General features: G+C 37.8%; 2 pseudogenes; both read right to left on the reverse strand.

The window, feature by feature from the left end:
* Positions 1-511: 511 nt before the first annotated feature.
* On the reverse strand, positions 512-4,277 carry LOC112849859 (high mobility group protein B1 pseudogene; annotated as a pseudogene).
* A 548-nt stretch (positions 4,278-4,825) lies between these two features.
* On the reverse strand, positions 4,826-5,888 carry LOC112849858 (cytosolic acyl coenzyme A thioester hydrolase pseudogene; annotated as a pseudogene).
* Positions 5,889-19,178: the final 13,290 nt, after the last annotated feature.

Below are 19,178 nucleotides of genomic sequence, written 5' to 3' on the forward strand. Positions count from 1 at the left end.
ATTAGCATGATATGGTATAAAGGACACTAACTCTGTAGTCAAACAGACACAGTTTTGAATCCAGCCCTGCCATTGACAAATTCTATAACCTGGGATGAATTACTTAGGTTCTGTGATTTCAGTTTAATCATCTGTGAATGATTTTGATCATCTGTGAATGAGGATGAGGGAATACTATTATAGGGGTATTGTGAAAACTGAATATGAAAATGCCTAACTATGCATACTATATAATAAGTGTCCATTATTGCTATTACCAACTAGCTACCCTCACTCTTCTCTAGTAATCCTCAACTGCTGAATTTCTGATGATTGCACAGTCATAGAAAGCTTTGGTACCTGGCTCGTTGGTTTTTTGTCAGTGCTTGACATCGTCCATTCAATATTCTTATCTCATTATTACTTTGCTACTTTTCATTAGCCCCTTGTCAGGGGCTGACTTGTGCCTTGGTAGTGGATCTATATCATCTCATTGTTTCCCAGATCTGCTGTATATCTGAGATGTTAAATTCTAAGGGGTGCTTTGTTTTGTTATTGTCTTCTTTTCCTCTACTTCTTTTTCTTCTTGCATCTATATTTGCTTTTACAAATAGAGTCCAAAAACTTTAGCCCAATAACTGCTTAATTGTCTTCTATTATATAAAGTCCACTTTCTTACTTTCTTCTATCCAGTCTACACCTGGTGACTCAAAGCTTCAAGCATTCATACAGTACTCTCTTCTCTCTTGCCCCTTGTCCTTCCAATGTACCCCTCTCAAATTTCCTTATCTATGTGCAACCTAGCTTTTCTGTTCATACAAGTCCTTTATCAGATATATTTGTCGAAAATATTTTCTCAATCTATGTTCTGCTTAATCATTTTCTTAAATAGTGTCTTTGGATGAACAGAAGATTTTAATTATGAAGTCCAATCACCAAAATTTCTTGTATGGCTGGTGCTTTCTGTGTCCTGAGAAATTGTTGCTTACTTGATAGTCATGAGGAATTTCTCATATATTTTCATTGGAAGTTTAGCTTTTACATTTAGGTCAGAAATCCATCTCCAATTAATCATTGTGTATTGTGTGACATAGGTGAAAAGGTCCATTTATTTATTTATTTATTTATTTTATTTTTTTAAATTTTATTTATTTATTTATTTTTTTTTTAATTTTTTTTTTTCCAACGTTTATTTATTTTTGGGACAGAGAGACAGACCATGAACGGGGGAGGGGCAGAGAGAGAGGGAGACACAGAATCGGAAACAGGCTCCAGGCTCTGAGCCATCAGCCCAGAGCCTGATGCGGGGCTCGAACTCCCGGACCGCGAGATCGTGACCTGGCTGAAGTCGGACGCTTAACCGACTGCGCCACCCAGGCGCCCCTCCATTTATTTTTTTCATATAGTTACCCAGATCTGTTGGAAGACTTTTCTGCCCCCACTGAATTCTTTGGTACCTTTATGGAAAGTAGTTGCTCAAACGTGTGTATCTCTTTATTGATGGCATATTCTATTACATTAATTTATTTGCCTTTCTTTATGCCAATACTATTGTTAAAAAACACATCTCTGTAGATCTCTTGTAAATTCTCATGTCTTGTGAGCAGAGGTACTAATTATCTTTGCTCTGGATTACTTTTTCAAAGATATTTATATAGAAAATAGTCTTAAAAAACAGAAATAATGTCTCCCTCCAGAATAAAGGAAGGCTTGTTTATTGCCTATTATTATAAATATAATAAAGATCATGTTTCCCTCATAGGCAAAGGTCAGGCAGGCTCACTGTCTAATATTAAAATATTTGGGTTCCCTAAAGTCGGGATTCCTCTGTACTGGACTCTACTGTGTGTTCAGTTATCATCTGACACTTTTTGTGTCATTCTGTGGGAACTGGTGCTCAGTGAACTGACACTAATGCTGATAGTCTGGCTATAACTATTGCCATGAGTAATAAGGCCCTTATCTCTGATCCTGGAGTGTTAGGTCTTCTGCCAGCATCCTCGAAAACTAGCAGGCTACAGGTCCAGCATATGCTCTGTCTTGGTGAACTTTCTATGTGGATTTGTAAAGAATGTATATTTTCCCATTGTTGGATGCAGTGTTTTATAAAATCAATTAATTTAAGTTGGTAACTACTGTTTAAATCTTGCACATGTTTATTTTCTTTCCAACTATTTGTTCTATCAAAGACTTAAGGAGAAATTTTAAGGATCTCATTCTCTACTCTATTTCTATTTCATTCAGTTTTTGCTTTGTGTATTTTGAACCTATGTTAATAGGTGCATATGCATTAATGACTGTTGTGTTTTTTTTAACAAATTGATTTGTTTTTAAACTATGACATGTCCATCTATACCTGTGGTAATATTTCTTTTTTTAATGTTTATTTTTGAGAGATAAAGATAGAGATAAAGATAAAGAGAGAGAGAGAGAGAGAGAGAGAGAGAGAGAGAATAAGCAAGGGAGGGGAAGAGAGCAAGATGATAAAGGATATGAAGCAGGCCCTGCATTGACAGCAGACATCCTGATGTGGGGCTTGAACTCTTGAACCATGAGATCATGACCTGAGCCAAAGTCAGGTGCCTAACTGACTGAGCCACCCAGGTGCCCCAATATTTCTTGTCCTCATGTCTATTTTCTCTGCTAATTACATAGCCACTTAAACTTAAAATCTCCAATGGCTCCAAATAACCTTCATAATAAATGTCAAACTCTTAATCTTGGCATTCAAAATTCTTATTATCTGGTTTATGTCTACCTCTCCATCATTAAATGTCTTACAGTTCTGCCACCTTAACCCAGTGTAGTGACAAAACAACTTCTTTGAGTTCTTAAAATTCTCCATGCTCTTCCCTTTTCTCTAGCTGGCTAACTTCTCTTTATCTTTACAAATCACCTGTTTTGGGGAAACTTCTCCCATCCCCTCTCCCAAAGCACACATGCTGGCTTTGAATTAGGTGCTCCATTTCTGAGCTCTTACAATACCTTGTGGCTATCTATAACTATAGCATAGTTATTATAAAGGTGCTTTATAAGTTTTAATTCTCTTGTCTATCTCTCATATCATAGTGTAAGTTCATCAAGAAAAGGAGTTTTCCTCTCATCGAGGTACTCAATAAATGCTTATTGAAAGAATGAATAGAGCATGATCCATTACTCAGAGAGGACCATAGATCATTAAAAATATTTTATTTTATTTTTAATTAAAAATTGTATTTACTTAGAAGCATTCAGAATGTCAACAAAACAGCTGCAACTTTTTTTTTTGCCATTACAGAGTAGTATTCAGTTAACAGAACAATAATTATTTCACATAAGCTGCATCAGAGACAACTGAAGATGAAAAAACTACCATCCCCATATATAACTAATTTGTGCTGTGCACTAACAAGAGCCTGTTTTAAATTTCCATGCCAATTTACAACCTGCATACTGTACCAGGCAAGGTTAGTGACTTTTGACAATACTACCAGGACAGGGCTATCTAAAGACACATTCTACAGTGTGTTAGCTATACAAAAAAAAAAAAAAAAAAGACACGGTACAACTTAAAAACAAATCTTACATAGCCTTACATTTTAATTTTTTTTTTTTCTTTAAAAGGAGCTGTGCACAGGGGGGTTAAATGCTTTATAGACAAGAGAAAAAAACTGCTCTAGAACCAACTTATTCACCATCATCGTCTTCGTCTTCCTGGTCCTCCTCCTTTTCCTTCTTTTTTTTTGCTGTTTTTGGCTTGACGACTCCCTTTGTAGCTGCATCAGGCTTTTCTTTAGCTCAGTATGCAGCAATATCCTTAGCCTTCTTTTCATAAGGCTGCTCATCATCTGCGGCAGAGTTATTCCACATCTCTCCTAGTTTCTTTGCAACATCACCAATGGATAGGCCAGAGTGTTCTCCTTTGATTTGGGGGCAAACTCAAAACAAAACAAGAAAAAGGCTGAAGGAAACCTCTTGGGGGCAATGGGATCATTAAACTTCTTTTTTGTTTCCCCTTTAGGGGGGATATAAGTTTTCGTTTCTCTTTCATAATGGGCCTTGTCCGCCTTTGCCATGTCTTCAAATTTTCCTTTCTCTTTAGCAGACATGGTCTTGCACCTCTCTGAGCACTTCTCAAAAAACTCTCAGAAGCCGACTGGAGCATCTGGGTGCTTCTTCTTGTGCTCCTTTAGGCAAGTTTGCACAAAGAATGCATATGATGACATTTTTCCTGTTGGCTTCTTAGGATCTCCTTTGCCCATGTTAAATTATTTTCCTTAGGGAGGCACAGAGTCACCTAGTGCTGGTCTGGCTCTCACTTGCCCCATTGCTGTCTCTATGGAGTTAAATGTACTGCAGTGGGTGTAAGAGTGGGAGCCAAAAGCAACCTCCAAAAAGATTTTAAATTATATTTCATGTGCTCTATTTAAGAAGGCACGAAAGTACATAATATGGCTTAAAAATGCTATCATAGAGGTATATCATGTCCAAAATGCTTAACATTTTTTACATGATGCTCATCCTCAGAAAGGCAGAAAACTTGTTACTTGAAGTAAAACAAGTTTGAAGGTTTGTTATGATTTATTATTAGCTCCATATTTTTAATAACAATGCAAACAGCCATTTGTTCCCCCCAGCCAAACAGCAGGTTTATTAGTGATGCTGGATTCTGTACACATCGTGCAGCGTGCACGCAAGCATTCCCTCGGGAGTCTCTCTGGCGGGAGGGACGACACTGGAGTGGTATAAATGAAGCTTTGGTGTGCAGGTTTTCAGGAGAGAGCACAGGTTAACACTGCAAGACGAACGCTTCACACAACACCAGCTCACAATGTGGATTAGGTTTTTGGCCAAGGGGGTAAATTTGAAGTGACTAGACACCGGGGCCACCGCAGACCCGACTTGGGACCGGGCGCCTAGGGCTGGGGCTCTGCCGGGCTCTGTCGTTTTGCCTTCATCTGCAGGTACTGCCCTTTGCCTTGCTCAAAACGCTTCTTCTCATCCCTGGTCTCAGGCACGAGCTGGGGTACCAGCAGTGACTTGTTCTCCTGGCTCAGGCACATGTAGGTGAAGAAGGCACTGGCAGCCCGGTAGTGCTTCTGCGAGTTGTCCACCACGGGGTTGGCGTCCACCAACACCTCGATTTTCACGGACCTGTTGCTCGTGAATGTCATGTGCCCAGAGATGGTAATGATGCACTCTTTTCTGAGCTTGTCGTGTAAGTTAATGGCGTCCACAGACGCAGTGACTATGTTGGTCTTGCAGTGATGTGTGGCCACAATCCTGGCCATCTCGTCCACGAGCTTCATGGTGACATCTCCATGCATAAAGCCATTCAGGGTGCAGTCAGAAGGCCCCACCGGGTGGATCAAGCTGGACTGGCTGTAGCTGACCGTGTCCGGCTCTGGGTTCAGGACAGGCTGGACGACATCTCCCTTCCTCTACTTGGTCTGTGTGCGCTCCAGCTTCTGGGTCTTGTAACGCTTCCAGCCCTCCTACTCCTGCTCCAGTCGGGGATACATGACTGGAGGCACCTCCAGGACCTCCAGGACCTTGTCCACGTTCTTCAGTGACAGGGGCATGTACCACAGGGGGGCCTTGTTGGTCAGCTTTTTAGTACCTGTGAGGATGTTTTCAGACATCACGTTGACCTGGACTTTCATGGAATGCTTGGGGGTGGAGGTGATACCTGCGCAGAAGTGCACCACCTCGTGGATGTACAAGGGCGACAGGAAGTCGGTGCGCTCCATCTGGGCCAGGGCGGCCACGCGGCTGTTACAGTCCCGGGTGCTAACGATGGCCTCTGCCTCCTCCCTCACCTTCAGGATGGTTCCACTGTGGACATTGCCAGCCACACTGACACCATCCGGCCGCGTGATGGGGCAGACCTAGATGGAGGACTAGATGGTCTCCGCGGCAGGACCCAACATGCTGGCCCCGTTGGCGAACAGCTGAAGGAGAACCCAGGTGTCTGGCAGGCCTGGGGCAGAATGAGCGACCCCGGGAGGCGCCCTGGAGGGGGAGGGCCAAAGACGCCATTTTTTAATATACAGAATAAAAGAAAACAAGGTAACCTATCAGACACAATTCCAAAATACAGGCTAGGTTTCTCCTGAAGAAGTCTGTCAAAATGTCTCTTCACCTAAATGTACCCCTTAAAGACAGGAAGGTTCCTGGCTTTTTGACCAGGGACTAGCAAGTCCTGACCCACTGACTGCTACTTCGGTTGTAGAAGTTAATAATAGACTCCATTTGTTACTTGCCATGATCTGGTGCCTTTACTCCTGTCAACAAATGAAGAAGTGAAGGAATTTGCCTCCGGTAGAACTGCTTAGAGGACCAGTAGCAGACCAGTATTTAACCTCAGGCCCGTGTGACTAAAGTCTGAAAGTAAACGACCTGGATACCAGACTCTTTCTGTTTTCATGCTGTAGACTGTGGTTAACCTCGACACTAGCCTACTTTTGGTGATAACCATGGATCATAAACACAGAACTTAATGTCAGTATTGTTGCTAGCTGTTTTAGAACAAAGCCTTCTGAATGGCGAATAAAACCTCCATATATATTTCTGTTTTCTTATCTGTAACATTTTATTCCTTATATATTCCTGTATAATCATTCCTTATGGGAAGAGTAAAAATTCTCTGTAATAAAAGGAATGTCTGGCATTTGTAAAATATCATAAGACATTTAGAACAAAAACAAATGTCTTATAAATTCGTTGGAGTTGCTTGAAGAAATGTGTAATATTAAGGCAAATTATTAGTGGTTGAAATGTATTTTTCACAAATCCCACCAGTTGTTTTAAGTGCAATCTCACGGTAACAGTTTGTTCAGCCAAGATTAACATAAGCCAATATACACATTTGTAGAAAAATTCGACCCAATTACTTTGAGAAACACTGACATATTTTAGATTAAAATGCCAAAAACTGGAAATTTCTTAATAATTAGTTTCAAAAATGACATTTTTTGGAGAAAAACTGTCCTTAAAAACACCTCCATGCACTTATGTTACATCTATTATGCCACATATTGAGTTACATAAGTGGGCAAAATAAGAAAAGCAACTAATCTCAATAGTTATAGCTCATGTTTTTTTCTAGTTGACATACGAGGCGAGTTGCCTTAAAGGTCATTAGTCATGTGCTCTTGCAGATAAATCTCACAACTGATGCTGTTTAACTTGGCAGGACTATAAAATATTAGAAAGCTGTTATTGAAATTCTGGAAGTTTTTGTGAAGTCCTAAAACTTCAAAAATTGAAACTATTACAAAGATTGTTCATGCTTTTATTTTGTAAAATCAAACTATAGCATCTCCTGGCTTTTTTTTTTTTTTTTTTTTTTTTTTACCTCCTCAAATACAGCTACAAGCATATCTTTCCTGGTTTAGGGAAACACATGTATCCATACGTACCAATTCAATAGGTTTATGTGATTTTTATTGGGACTTTGGGAGAATGGGGAGAAAGCCATCAGAAATACACCTATTATATTATTTTGTATACAGAAGATTAAGGAAAATATAAGACACTGTAGAGCGGAATGAGCAAGTGTTAACAGAACATTTCAGATAAGAATACTAGGCAGGGACTAGTTAAGATTATTATAATTTCAGATGCTGTCTGCATGAAAAATGTAAACCAGTTATTACAGTAAATCAATTAGAGCATTTCAGGAGTTATGTATGCTGATGAGTAGGAGAAGGAACTTTAGGAGTAGATCAACAGAGCAAATAGACTTTCACCATCAGTGTAAAACATGTACTGGAATTTGGACTTCTTATTCCATCACAACTTGGTATAATCTTTAAGACATGTAGCTCTTAAGTTCCCTTAGCCTGTGACACAATCTCTCTTCTTCTTAAATACTCAGGAGAAGGGTATTCTGTTGATCAAGATCAAGGTCACATATCACTTAATCCTTCATCTAAATGACCACATTACTTCTTGTCTATACCATTAATTTTTACTGCCTTGTGGCTATTGCTGAACTATTACCTCAAAATGCAATTGAATTCTTACAATTTTTAGGGCAGACACCAAATCTTTTACTGCTTGATATACTCCCCTATGACTAGCATTGTAGATGCACTTTAAAATTCACTGAAACCTGTCAGGTAAACATGGCTGATTGAACAAATGTGTTCATCTCTCCACTTTCTCCCAAATTTCCAGCAAAATTACAGGAAGGAATAAAAAAGGTACTGATTTATACAATACAAGATAATGAGAATGGGAGAGAAGACAGCAGTGGACTAGAAAGATAAAAATTGGGGAAATATAGCAAGTGCATGGAAGAAACATTTAATAGTGTAGGGGAGGATGAATCTTAAAAGCAAGCAAAGGGAGGTACAAAGTGCAAACCTATTCATTTGTCAAACGGTGGAAAGGCTCAGGCATTAGAGGTAACAATTAATCAGAGGAGGGGAATATGGTCTGAATGTCTGTGTCCCCACTCCCCAAATTCATCTGTTGAAATCCTAACCCCCAAGGTCATGGTATTAGGAGGCAGGGCCTCTGGGAGGTGATCAAATCATGAGGGTGAAACTGTAATGAATGGGATTAGTGCCCTTATGAAAAAGGCCCTAGAAAACTCCTTTGTCTCTTCCACCATGTGAGGATACAATGAGAAGTCTGCAACCTGCATCCTGCAATCTGGAAGAGGACTGTTACCAGAATCCAACCATGCTGGTACTCGGCCTCCAGAACCCATGCTGGTGCCCAGCCTCCGGAACTGTGAGCAATACATTTCTGCTGTTAATAAGCCACTCAGTCTATGGTATTTTGTTATATAGCCTGAGTGATGAGGAGTAATGGAGACTAAAAACTAATGAATTGGGTTAAGATACAAATTAGGATTAGACAGTCATCTAGGTACCTCCCTTACCCCATGCAGCATATGCCCACCCTGATGCCACCTCCAGAGGAAATGAAAGGTACTATACATAAGGTACTCTACATAAGGTACTCTATACATCCCAACAAATGTCTTCCTTATTATCCCTGACCCATTTAGCTCATCCCCTCACCCACAACTCCTCCAGCAACTCTCAGTTGGTGCTCTGCATTTAACTCTCCTATGTTTTGTCCCCCTCCTTGTTTTTATATTATTTTTGCTTCCCTTCCCTGTGTTCATCTTTTTTGTGTCTGAAAGTCCTCATATGAGTGAAGTCATGTGATATCTGTCTTTCTCTAACTAATTTTGCTTAGCATAATACCCTCTAGTTCCATCCACATAGTTGCAAAGGGCAAGATTTCATTCTTTTTGATTGCCAAGCAATACTCCATTGTATATATATATACCACTTCTTTATCCATTCATCCATTGATGGACATTTGGGCTCTTTCCATACTTTGGCTCTTGTTGATAGCACTACTGCAAATATTGGGGTCCATGTGCCCCTTTGAAACAGTACACCTGTATCCCTTGGATAAGTACCTAGTAGTGCAATTGCTGGGTCATAGGGTAGTTCTATTTTTAATTTTTTGAGGAACCTCCATACTGTTTTCCAGAGTGGCTGCACCAGTTTTCATTCCCACCAGCAGTGCAAAAGAGATCCTCTTTCTCTGCATCCTCGCCAACATCTGTTGTTGCTTGAGTTGTTAACGTTAGCCATTCTGACTGGTGTGAGATAGTATCTCATTGTGGTTTTAATTTGTGTTTGCCTGATGATGACTGATGTTGAGCATTTTTTCATGCGTCTTTTAGCCATCTGGATGTCTTCTTTGGAGAAGTGTCTGTTCATGTCTTTTGCCCATTTCTTCAGTGGATTATTTGTTTTTTGGGTGTTGAGTTTGATAAGTTCTTCATAGATTTTGGATAATAACCCTTTATCTGATATGTTATTTGCAAATATCTTCTCCCATTCCTTTGGTTTGCTGATTGTTTCCTTTGGTGTGCAGAAGCTTTTATTTTGATGAAGTCCCAATAGTTCATTTTTGCTTTTGTTTCCCTTGCCTCTGGAGACATATGGAGTAAGAAGTTGCTGTGGCTGAGGTCAAATAGGTTTTTGTCTGCTTTCTCCTCTGGGATTTTGATGGCTTCCTGTCTTACATTTAGGTTTTTCATCCATTTGAGTTTATTTTTGTATGGTGTAAGAAAGTGGTCCAGGTTCATTTTTCTGCATGTTGCTGTCCAGTTTTCCCAGCACCACTTGCTGAAGAGACTGTCTTTATTCCATTGGATATTCTTTCCTGCTTTGTCAAAGATTAGTTGGCCACAAGTATTTGTGGGTCCATTTCTGGGTTCTCTATTCTGTTCCATTGATCTGAGTGTCTGGTTTTGTGCCAATACCACACTGTTGTGATGATTACAGCTTTGTAATACATCTTAAGTCTGGGATTGTGATGCCTCCATCTTTTGTTTTCTTTTTCAAGATTGCTTTGGCTATTTGGGGTCTTTTCTGGTTCCATACAAATTTTAGGATTGATTGTTCTAGGTCTGTGAAGAATGCTAGTGTTATTTTGATAGAGATTGCATTGAATGTGTAGATTGCTTTGCATAGTATCAACATTTTAGTAATATTTGTTCTTCCAATCCATGAGCATGGAATATTTTTCCTTTTGTGTGTGTGTGTGTCTTCTTCAATTTCTTTCATAAGCTTTCTATAGTTTTCAGTGTCCAGATTTTTCATCTCTTTTGTTAGGTTTATTCCTAGGTTGTATGGTTTTTAGTACACAGTAGTTTTAATGTTTAAATAATAAATGATCCCAAACGAAAGTATACGAAAGTAAAAGAAAATGGGAAGAAAAATTCATAACAAAATAATACAAAACCATGTCCATGAATGAAGGCTATGAATCTCCAGATTGAAAGTGACTTTCAAGAGACCTGGATAATTAGCTAAAAGAAAAATAAGATAATAGCAAGTAAGATACACTCAGACCAAAGTATTGCCTCATGAAATTCAGATCACCAAGATCATGAGAAAATTCTAAAAGTCTCCACAAAAGAAAACAAACAGGTAACTTACAAATTATTGGGACTAAGAATAACATCGGATTTTCAACAGCCATCTGAAGGAGGAATATCTTGAAAACTGTGATGAAAATGATTTTCAACCCTCACGGTTTGTCCATAAACAAATTATAAAGAAGTTGAGAGAACAATACGGTGTCACTTTCAAGCAAGTGAGGTCTAAAAACGTTTCCTTCCCATTCTCTAAGTTTTAGGTAGTTACTCTAAAATGAGGAGTTAATTCTAGCAAAAGAGGAAGCCATGGAATCTGGAAAGAGCAGATCTAACACTAGAGAGAGTTGAAGGCGGTTCCCCAGATGATGGCCAATGCAAGTGCCAGGATCAGAGGTGTACAGCGAGCTTGGAGAGCAACAAGTTAGGACGGGTTAGAGTGACTTCAGGAAAAGCAGAGACCTGATAGGTATCTTGAAAAAAAGAGGCGCAAGCATGTGGACAAGTGAAATAACAGCTGTTGGAAGCGGTGGGAAAAATTAGCAATGGGTAATAAAGAAAACTTAAAAGTGTTTAAACAAAAGAAATTGTTAACTCTAGGGGAAAATGAAATTTGATTTTGTTTCTAAGGTGTATACACACTGTAGGCAAATGAAATTTGGTTAAAAAAGGTAATAGCACGTGGTCTGCCAAAAACATTAATGGAGATACTAAATACTGACTTAATAAAAAGTTTTTGATATTTTTTTATTTTGTGGGATGGGGAAAGAAAAAGCAGGGTAAGACTGCCAGTGTCTCCACATATGAGGAAGTTAAGAACTAATGTCTAAAGTGATAAATCAATACATAACATATTAGAAAAAGAGCACCAATGTTGTAAGTGACTGTTTTTGGTAGTAGGATAGGTTGCAAACAGGGAGTCTTTTCCATTTCAAGACTTTAAACTCTTTGTACATTACTGCAATAAATATGAAAATTAACAGTTGCTTTTTGGATATTGGGAATTACCTTATTTCCACTGAGAAGGGTCAGTTGATTTTACCTTGGTGCCTAAAGAGTCCAAAATGTATGTACCTACCCCTCCTGGTACACCAAAGGAGGGGTGAGAGAAAATGAGAGCAACCTTTCTCCCTTCATCCTGAAATGTTGCCTAGAGTGGAAACTGGAGGCTTCCGTAGTGCCTGCTACTGTGATCGGAAAGATCGGGCCAGAGGCCCCATCTTCCGCCAGATACTCTCGGTAAAGGCAGCGCTGATATTACCAGAAGTAAGGCTTAGGACTCTTGTGGGGAGGAATCCTTACATCCTGGTCCTCTAATTTCTCAGAGGAAGCGTTTCTTCTTAATACTTCCGTTATTCTGTACCCGCCCTCCTCATTGGCTCCTCCCCCAGAAAGAAGGAAGGAATTCATTTTATTGGTGGATTTGAGGGAGGGGAGGAACCGGACATGCCCTGTTCTGCTCCATTTTCATTTTGAGAGTGCTGGCTCCGGAGGGTGTGCGGAGGGAGGCTTTCTCCTCCAGGCTTTGCCAGGTAGAGTGTCTTTCCCTGGGAGGCTCTTGAATATTGAAGTCTGGCTGGTTATCCAGTGCTGCTGGTAACTGTGTGGGGTTAGTCTGCCCCAGCCTGCAGTTCACAGTTAGGAAGTCCGTTGTTGCCCTGTACCTTCACTCAAGCTTTCAGTAGTAGTAAAGGTAATGCTTTGGTTCCATTAGCCAACTATCTTGTCCTTAGTTGTTATTTATGGGGCTGAATCTAACTCACCATTAACTCTGTCAGGTATCTATCTGGTTATTGTTCCTTTGGTTTCTTAGTTCTGTAGGATTTTCTGTGATCAACTTAGTGGCAGTGTATAAATACAATTTACATAAATTATAAATTTATTAACCTTATATCAAATTATTCTTTGCATTATTGGTGTAAAGTCAATTACATAATGAGAAAATGAAGGTATTAAGTTAAATTTCCTTTATTTGCAAGTTACCCACATTGAAAATATAAAAGTTATCAACTGAAATACAGAATAGCATTTTGTTTCTCTCCTGGGAAAACATGGAAGTTAGGAATATGAGGACGCATTAAAGTGAAATGTTGATGAAAATGATGTATACTTTCCTATTGTATCCCAAGAGAGTGAGTTCAACTCACATTAGGAAATCGACTTTTATAACATATGTGCTTTGTAACATAAAATCATTGAGTATTTTCTATGTGCCAGGCAATATTTTAATGCTAGGGATACAATAGTCAACAAAACAGGCAAAACCCCTACCCTTTTGGAAACTTCCTCCTTTCCTCTCTCCCTTCCTTCCTTTCCTTCTTCTTTCTATCCTTCCTTCTTGCCTGCCTTTCTCTGTTTTTTTCTTTCTCTCTTTCCTTCCTTCCTTCCTTCCTTCCTTCCTTCCTTCCTTCCTTCCTTCCTTCCTTCCTTCTTTCCTTCTTCCTCCCCCTCCTCCCTCTCTGCCTTTTCCTTTCCTTTCCTTGCCTTTCCTTGCCTTGCCTCTCCTCTCCTCTCCTCTCCTCTCCTCTCCTTCCTTCCTTTCTTTCCTTTCTTTATTTGCTTTATTGAGGTATAATTGCCAAATGAAATTACTTTCTCATGGGCAAGACAGATAATGAACCATAAATAGGTCAAACATATAGTATGTTAGAAAGCAATACGTGTTATGGAGAAAAAATAAATAGGATGTTTGAATATGGAGTGTTGAGGCTGCACATTAGAATTGCAGTTTTAAAATAGTGCATCATTTAGTAAGGACCTGAAGGCAGTTGAGGCAACAAATTATATTCTTGTCATCTTCCAACATGCTATTTATATTACTAAGGGAGAAGAGGTCAAAGATCTGAGCTGCTGGATACTCCAACAGTAAGTATTGGAGATAAAGTGAAGGAAGGTGAAGAAGAAACAGCAAAGCAGTTTGCAGGAAATGATTTGAGAGGCCTGTTACTTATCTGAGCAAAAGCAAATAGAGGGAGGCTCAGGAAGACTTAAGGTGTTAACTGAACTTGGCATTAGAGAATAAGCAGCACATTGATGGGCAGAGTATTTTAGATGGGTAAAAATGAACATAAAGGCAGTGACAGGCATATGAAAGAAAATCATATTTGGAGTTTGATGAGTATTTTATTTGAGTGTTCCTGGAAAGAGGGTTGGCTGGGGTATGGGCTGGGAGCAAGGTTTGTTGGGGGGAGTTAAAAGATGAAAATTAGAAGTTGAAAAGATGGCTGTCTTTACAGAGCTGGGTATGATTACAGATCATAAGCGATTATAGATTATGAACAGATTAATATGAGATATTACAGATTAATATGAAATCATATTACATATGATTACAGATTATAAGTGAACTTTATAATGGAGACAACGATTACCAAATGCCAAAGTCAAGTAATGATGTTTTAGTAATATTACTCTGGCGACCTTCTCATTTTCAATGGGGTAAGGTTGGAGGTAAGACATTGACTTTGTGCATGACTATATCCAAATTTGTTGTAGTTTGGGATAGGCACTTGACCTCCTAATTCCTTGACCTCTGCTAATTCCTCTCCTCAGTTTATCTAAATTCCATTCACTTTTTAAGGCCTAGTTTGAATTCCATGTGTTCTGTGTGGTTTTTAAAAGGTTGTTCATTCCAATTTCTACTGACCTCTCCTCTCTATGAGGTCAGTTATTATTGAAAAGAAACCTTTTTCTTTTTTAATTTTCACTATGGTTGCACTTTTTCTCATTGTTGTTATTGAAGAAGTTTTAAAGCCAGGGACATGTATTTTCATTTCTTTATATTGCTTTCCAACATGTTGTAGTATGCTTGACAGTCTATTTTATTAATGATTTATCCTCATGATGTTCATGAAGTCAGGTCACATGCTCACTAGAACTTTTTCATGGGCTCTATACCACATAGATAATAATGTCAAGCCTGTTGAGTGCCCTCAACCTGCATTTATAGTTTTCTGTCTTATCATTCTGTACCATTTCCGTGGTTTAAATAGTTAGGCTTTGGAAAGATAGACATTCAACCAGACGGGTCATGCCCCCATCTCCTAAGCTGTAAGCCTCTTCCTTCAAATGTTATCATTTTGGTTCTGATATCTGAGATACTCGGATTTTTTTTAACACTTTAATTGATATATAATTTTCAGATCATAAAATTCATCCTTTTAAAGTGTGCAGCTCAAGGAATTTTAGTATATTCACAGAATTGTGTCACCATACAATATTTGCTTGCAGAATACTTGTATTGCACTAAAAGAAACCCTGTATCTTTAGTTACTACCCACTCCTTCCCCCTCTAATTCCTGGCAGTTAACTAGTCTACTTTTGTCTCTATGGATTAGCTATTCTGGACACTTCGTATAAATGAAATAATACAGTATGTGGTATTTTCTGTGTGGCTTCCTTCACATGGCGTAGTCTTTTTAAGATTTATTCCTGTTGCAGTACTTATCAGTCACTTTAATGGCTGAATAGTATTCCATTGTATGGATATACCACATTTTGTTTGTCTATTTATTAACTGATAAACATTTGGATTGTTTCAACTTTGTGATGATTTTGAATAATGCTGTTTGTGAACATTTGTGTATAAGTTATTTCATGGACATATGTTATCATTTTTCTTTGTTATGTAACTTGGAGTGGAATTGCTGGGTTCTAGGGCAACCATATCTTTAACCTTTTGAGGAACAGTTCTCCAAAATGACTGTACCCTTTTATAATTCTACCAGCAATGTATGAGGGTTACAATTTCTCCACATTCTTGGTAACACTTGTTATGATCTGTTATTTTAATTTTATTATTTTAGGCATCTTAGTGGGTATGAGGTGGTATTGTTGCAGTTTTGATTTGACTTTCCCTGGTGGCTAATGATACTGGGTATTTTCTCATGTATTTATTGGTTATTTACATATACATATATGTGTATATTTAAAGACATGTCTATTCAGATCCTTTGCCTATTTTTCAATTGAGTTATTTGTATTTTCATTACTGAGTTGTAAGATTTCTTTTTGTATTTTAATACAAATCCCTTATTAGATATATGATCTACAAATATTTTCTCTAATTCTTTGGGTTGTATTATCATTTTTTTGATGCTGTCATTTGAAATATAAGAGTTTTTAATTTTGATGAAGTCTAATTTATTTAGTTTTTCTTTGTTGTTCATGTTTTTGTTGTCAGTATTTAAGAAATGCTTCCTTAGCCAAGATCACAAAGTTTTATTTCCATTTTCTTCTAAGAGTCTTACAGTTTTAGCTCATATATTTAGGTCTATGCTCAATTTCAAGTTAGTTTTTGTATATGGTGCGAGATAGAGATCCAAATTAATTTCCTTTATGTGGATATCCAGCTGTCCTAGCACCATTTGTTGAAAAGATTGTTCTTTTCCTATTACATTGTCTTACCACCGTTTTCCAAAATCAATTGATCACATAAACATATGGTTTTGTTTTGTTTGGCTTATATGTCTGTCTTGAAGCTAGTATGACAGTCTTGATCCCTATCGCTTGGTAGTACGTTCTGAAGTCTGGGACTTTCAAGTTGGTTTTTCTCCAAGATTGTTTTGGCTATTCCAGGTCCCTTGACTTTCTATATAAAGTTTAAGATCAACTCATCAATTTTTACAAAAAAGCCAGTTGTGGGGCATATAGGTGGCTCAGTGGGTTAAGCATCAACTTTGACTCAGGTCATGATTTCATGGTTTGTGAGTTCAAGCCCAATCTGGTTCAGAGCCTGGAGCCTGCTTTGGATTCTGTGTCTCCCTCCTGCCCATCCCCCACTCATGCCCCCATTCAAAAATAAATGAATTTAAAAACTTTTTTTTTTTTTTTTTTTTACAAAAAAGCCACTTGGGATTTGACTAAGGATTATATTGAATCTGTAGATCGATTAGGGACATATTCCTATCTTACTAATTGTCTCCTAATCCACAAAAATGAGATGTCTTCCACTTCTTTCAATAGTGTGTTATAGTTCTCAGAGTACATGTATTTAATTTCTTTTGTTAAATCTATTCTTATTTTGTGTGTGTGATGCTATTGTCAATGGAATTGTTTACTCAATTTTGTTTTTGAATTGTTCATTGCTAGTGTATAGAATTCCAAATGATTAAAAAATTTTTTTTAATATTTATTTTTGAGAGAGTGAGTGAGAGAGAGACAGATACAGACTGTGAGTGGAGGAGGGACAGAGAAAAAGGTAGACATGGAATTCAAAGCAGGCTTCAGGCTCTGAGCTGTCAGCACAGAGCCCAATGTGGGGCTTGAACTCACAAACCGTGAGATCATGACCTGAGCTGAAGTCGGACTTTTAACTGTCTCTGCCACCCAGGCACCCCCCAAATGACTTTTTAATATTGATCTTGTATTCTCTAATTTTGCTCAACTTGTTTATTAATCCTATTTTTGTGTGTGTGTGGATTCTTCATGATTATAATACAAGGTCATATGATTTGCAGAACAGAGATGGCTTTGCTGCTTCTGTTCACATCTGAAAGTTGGTTTTTTTGTTTGTTTGTTTTACTTGTCTGTTCATCCTGGATAAAACTTCCAATGTTAGATAGAAGTTGTAAGAGCAGATATCCTTTGTATTGTTTCTTATTTTAGGGGGGAAAGCATTCAGTTTTTCACTATTAAGTATGATGTTAGCTATGGGTTTTCCATAGATGTCCCTCAAAAGGTTCACAAAATTTCATTTATTCCTAGTTTGTTAAGTATTTTTTCTCAGGAGAGTAGTTGGGTTTTATCAATTGTTTTTCCTCTCTCTATTGTGGTGATCACATGGTTTTGTTCTTCATTTTATTAATTAGTCTCACGTATTACACTGATTTTTGGATGTTAAACCAACTTTGCATTCCTGCAATAAATCTTACTTGGCCATATTGTGTAGCTTTTTTTTTGTTTTTTTTTTGTTTTTTTTTTTTTTACATATTGCTAGTTTTTACATTTGCTAGTATTTTGTTGAAGATTTTTGCATCTGTATTCATCAATAATATTGGTCTGTAGTTTTCTTTTATTGTGACATTGTAATCTAGTTTTCACATTATAAGGTAAGTTCTCTTGTTGGGATATGCTGCCTGTGTTCTCCTCAAGGATTTTGATGTTTTTTTGTGTCACATTTAAGTCTTTATCCATTTTGAATTTATTTTTGTGTATGGTGTAAGAAAGTCATCCAGTTTCATTCTGCATGTCACTGTCCAGTTTTCCCAATACCATTAGTTGAATAGAATGTCTTTTTTCCATTAGATATTATTTCTCATTTTGTTGAAGATTAGTTAGTTGAACATACAGTTGTTGGTCCATAATCTGAGTTCTCTATTCTGTTCCATTGATATATGTGTCTGTTTTGTGCCAGTACTATACTTTCTTGATTACAGCTTTGTAATACAGCTTAAGGACTGGAATTATGATACCTCCCACTTTACTTTTCTTTTTTAACATTACTTTGGATATTCAGGATCTTCTCTGGTTCCATACAGATTTTAGAATTGTTCATTCTAGCTCTGTGAAAAATGCTGGTGTTGTTTTGATAGGTATTAACACTGAATGTATAGATTGCCTTGAGTAATATCAACATTTTAACAATATTTGTTCTTCCAATCCATGAGGAAGGAATGTTTTTCCATTTCTTTGTGTCTTATTCAGTTTCTTTCATAAGCTTTTTGTAATTTTCAGCATATAGGTATTTTCCATCTTTGGTTGGTGCAATTATAAATGGGATTAATTTCTTGACTTCTCTTTCTGCTGCTTCATTATTGGTGTGTAACAATGCAATCAATTTCTGTACATTGGTTTATATCCTGTGACTTTGCTGAATTTATGTATCAGTTCTAGTAATTTTTTGGTGGAGCCCTCTGGGTTTTCTACATAGAGTATCATGTCATCTGCAAAGAGTGAAAGTTTGACTTCTTCCTTGCCAGTTTGTAGGTCTTTTATTTCTTTTCATTGTCTGATTGCTAAGGCTAATATTTCCAGCACTATGTTGAACAGCAGTGGTTAAGAGTGGACATCACTGTCATGTTCCTGACCTTAGGGGAAAAGCTCTCAGTTTTTCCCCATTGAAGATGATATTAGTTGTGGGTCTTTCATGTATGACCTTTATGGTGTTGAGGTATGTTCCTTCTATCCCTGCTTGATACGGTTTTTATCAAGAAAGGATGCTGTATTTTGTCAAATGCTTTTTCTGCATCTATTGAGAGGATGAAATGGTTCTTATCCTTTCTTTTATTAATGTGGTGTGGTGTATTTTGTTGATTGATTTGTGAATATTGAACAAACCCTACAGCCTAGGAATAAATCCCACTTG

Source organism: Puma concolor, chromosome C2 (genome assembly GCF_028749965.1).
Source record: "Puma concolor isolate L17-30 chromosome C2, mPumCon1.1.hap2, whole genome shotgun sequence".
Lineage (NCBI taxonomy): Eukaryota > Metazoa > Chordata > Mammalia > Carnivora > Felidae > Puma > Puma concolor.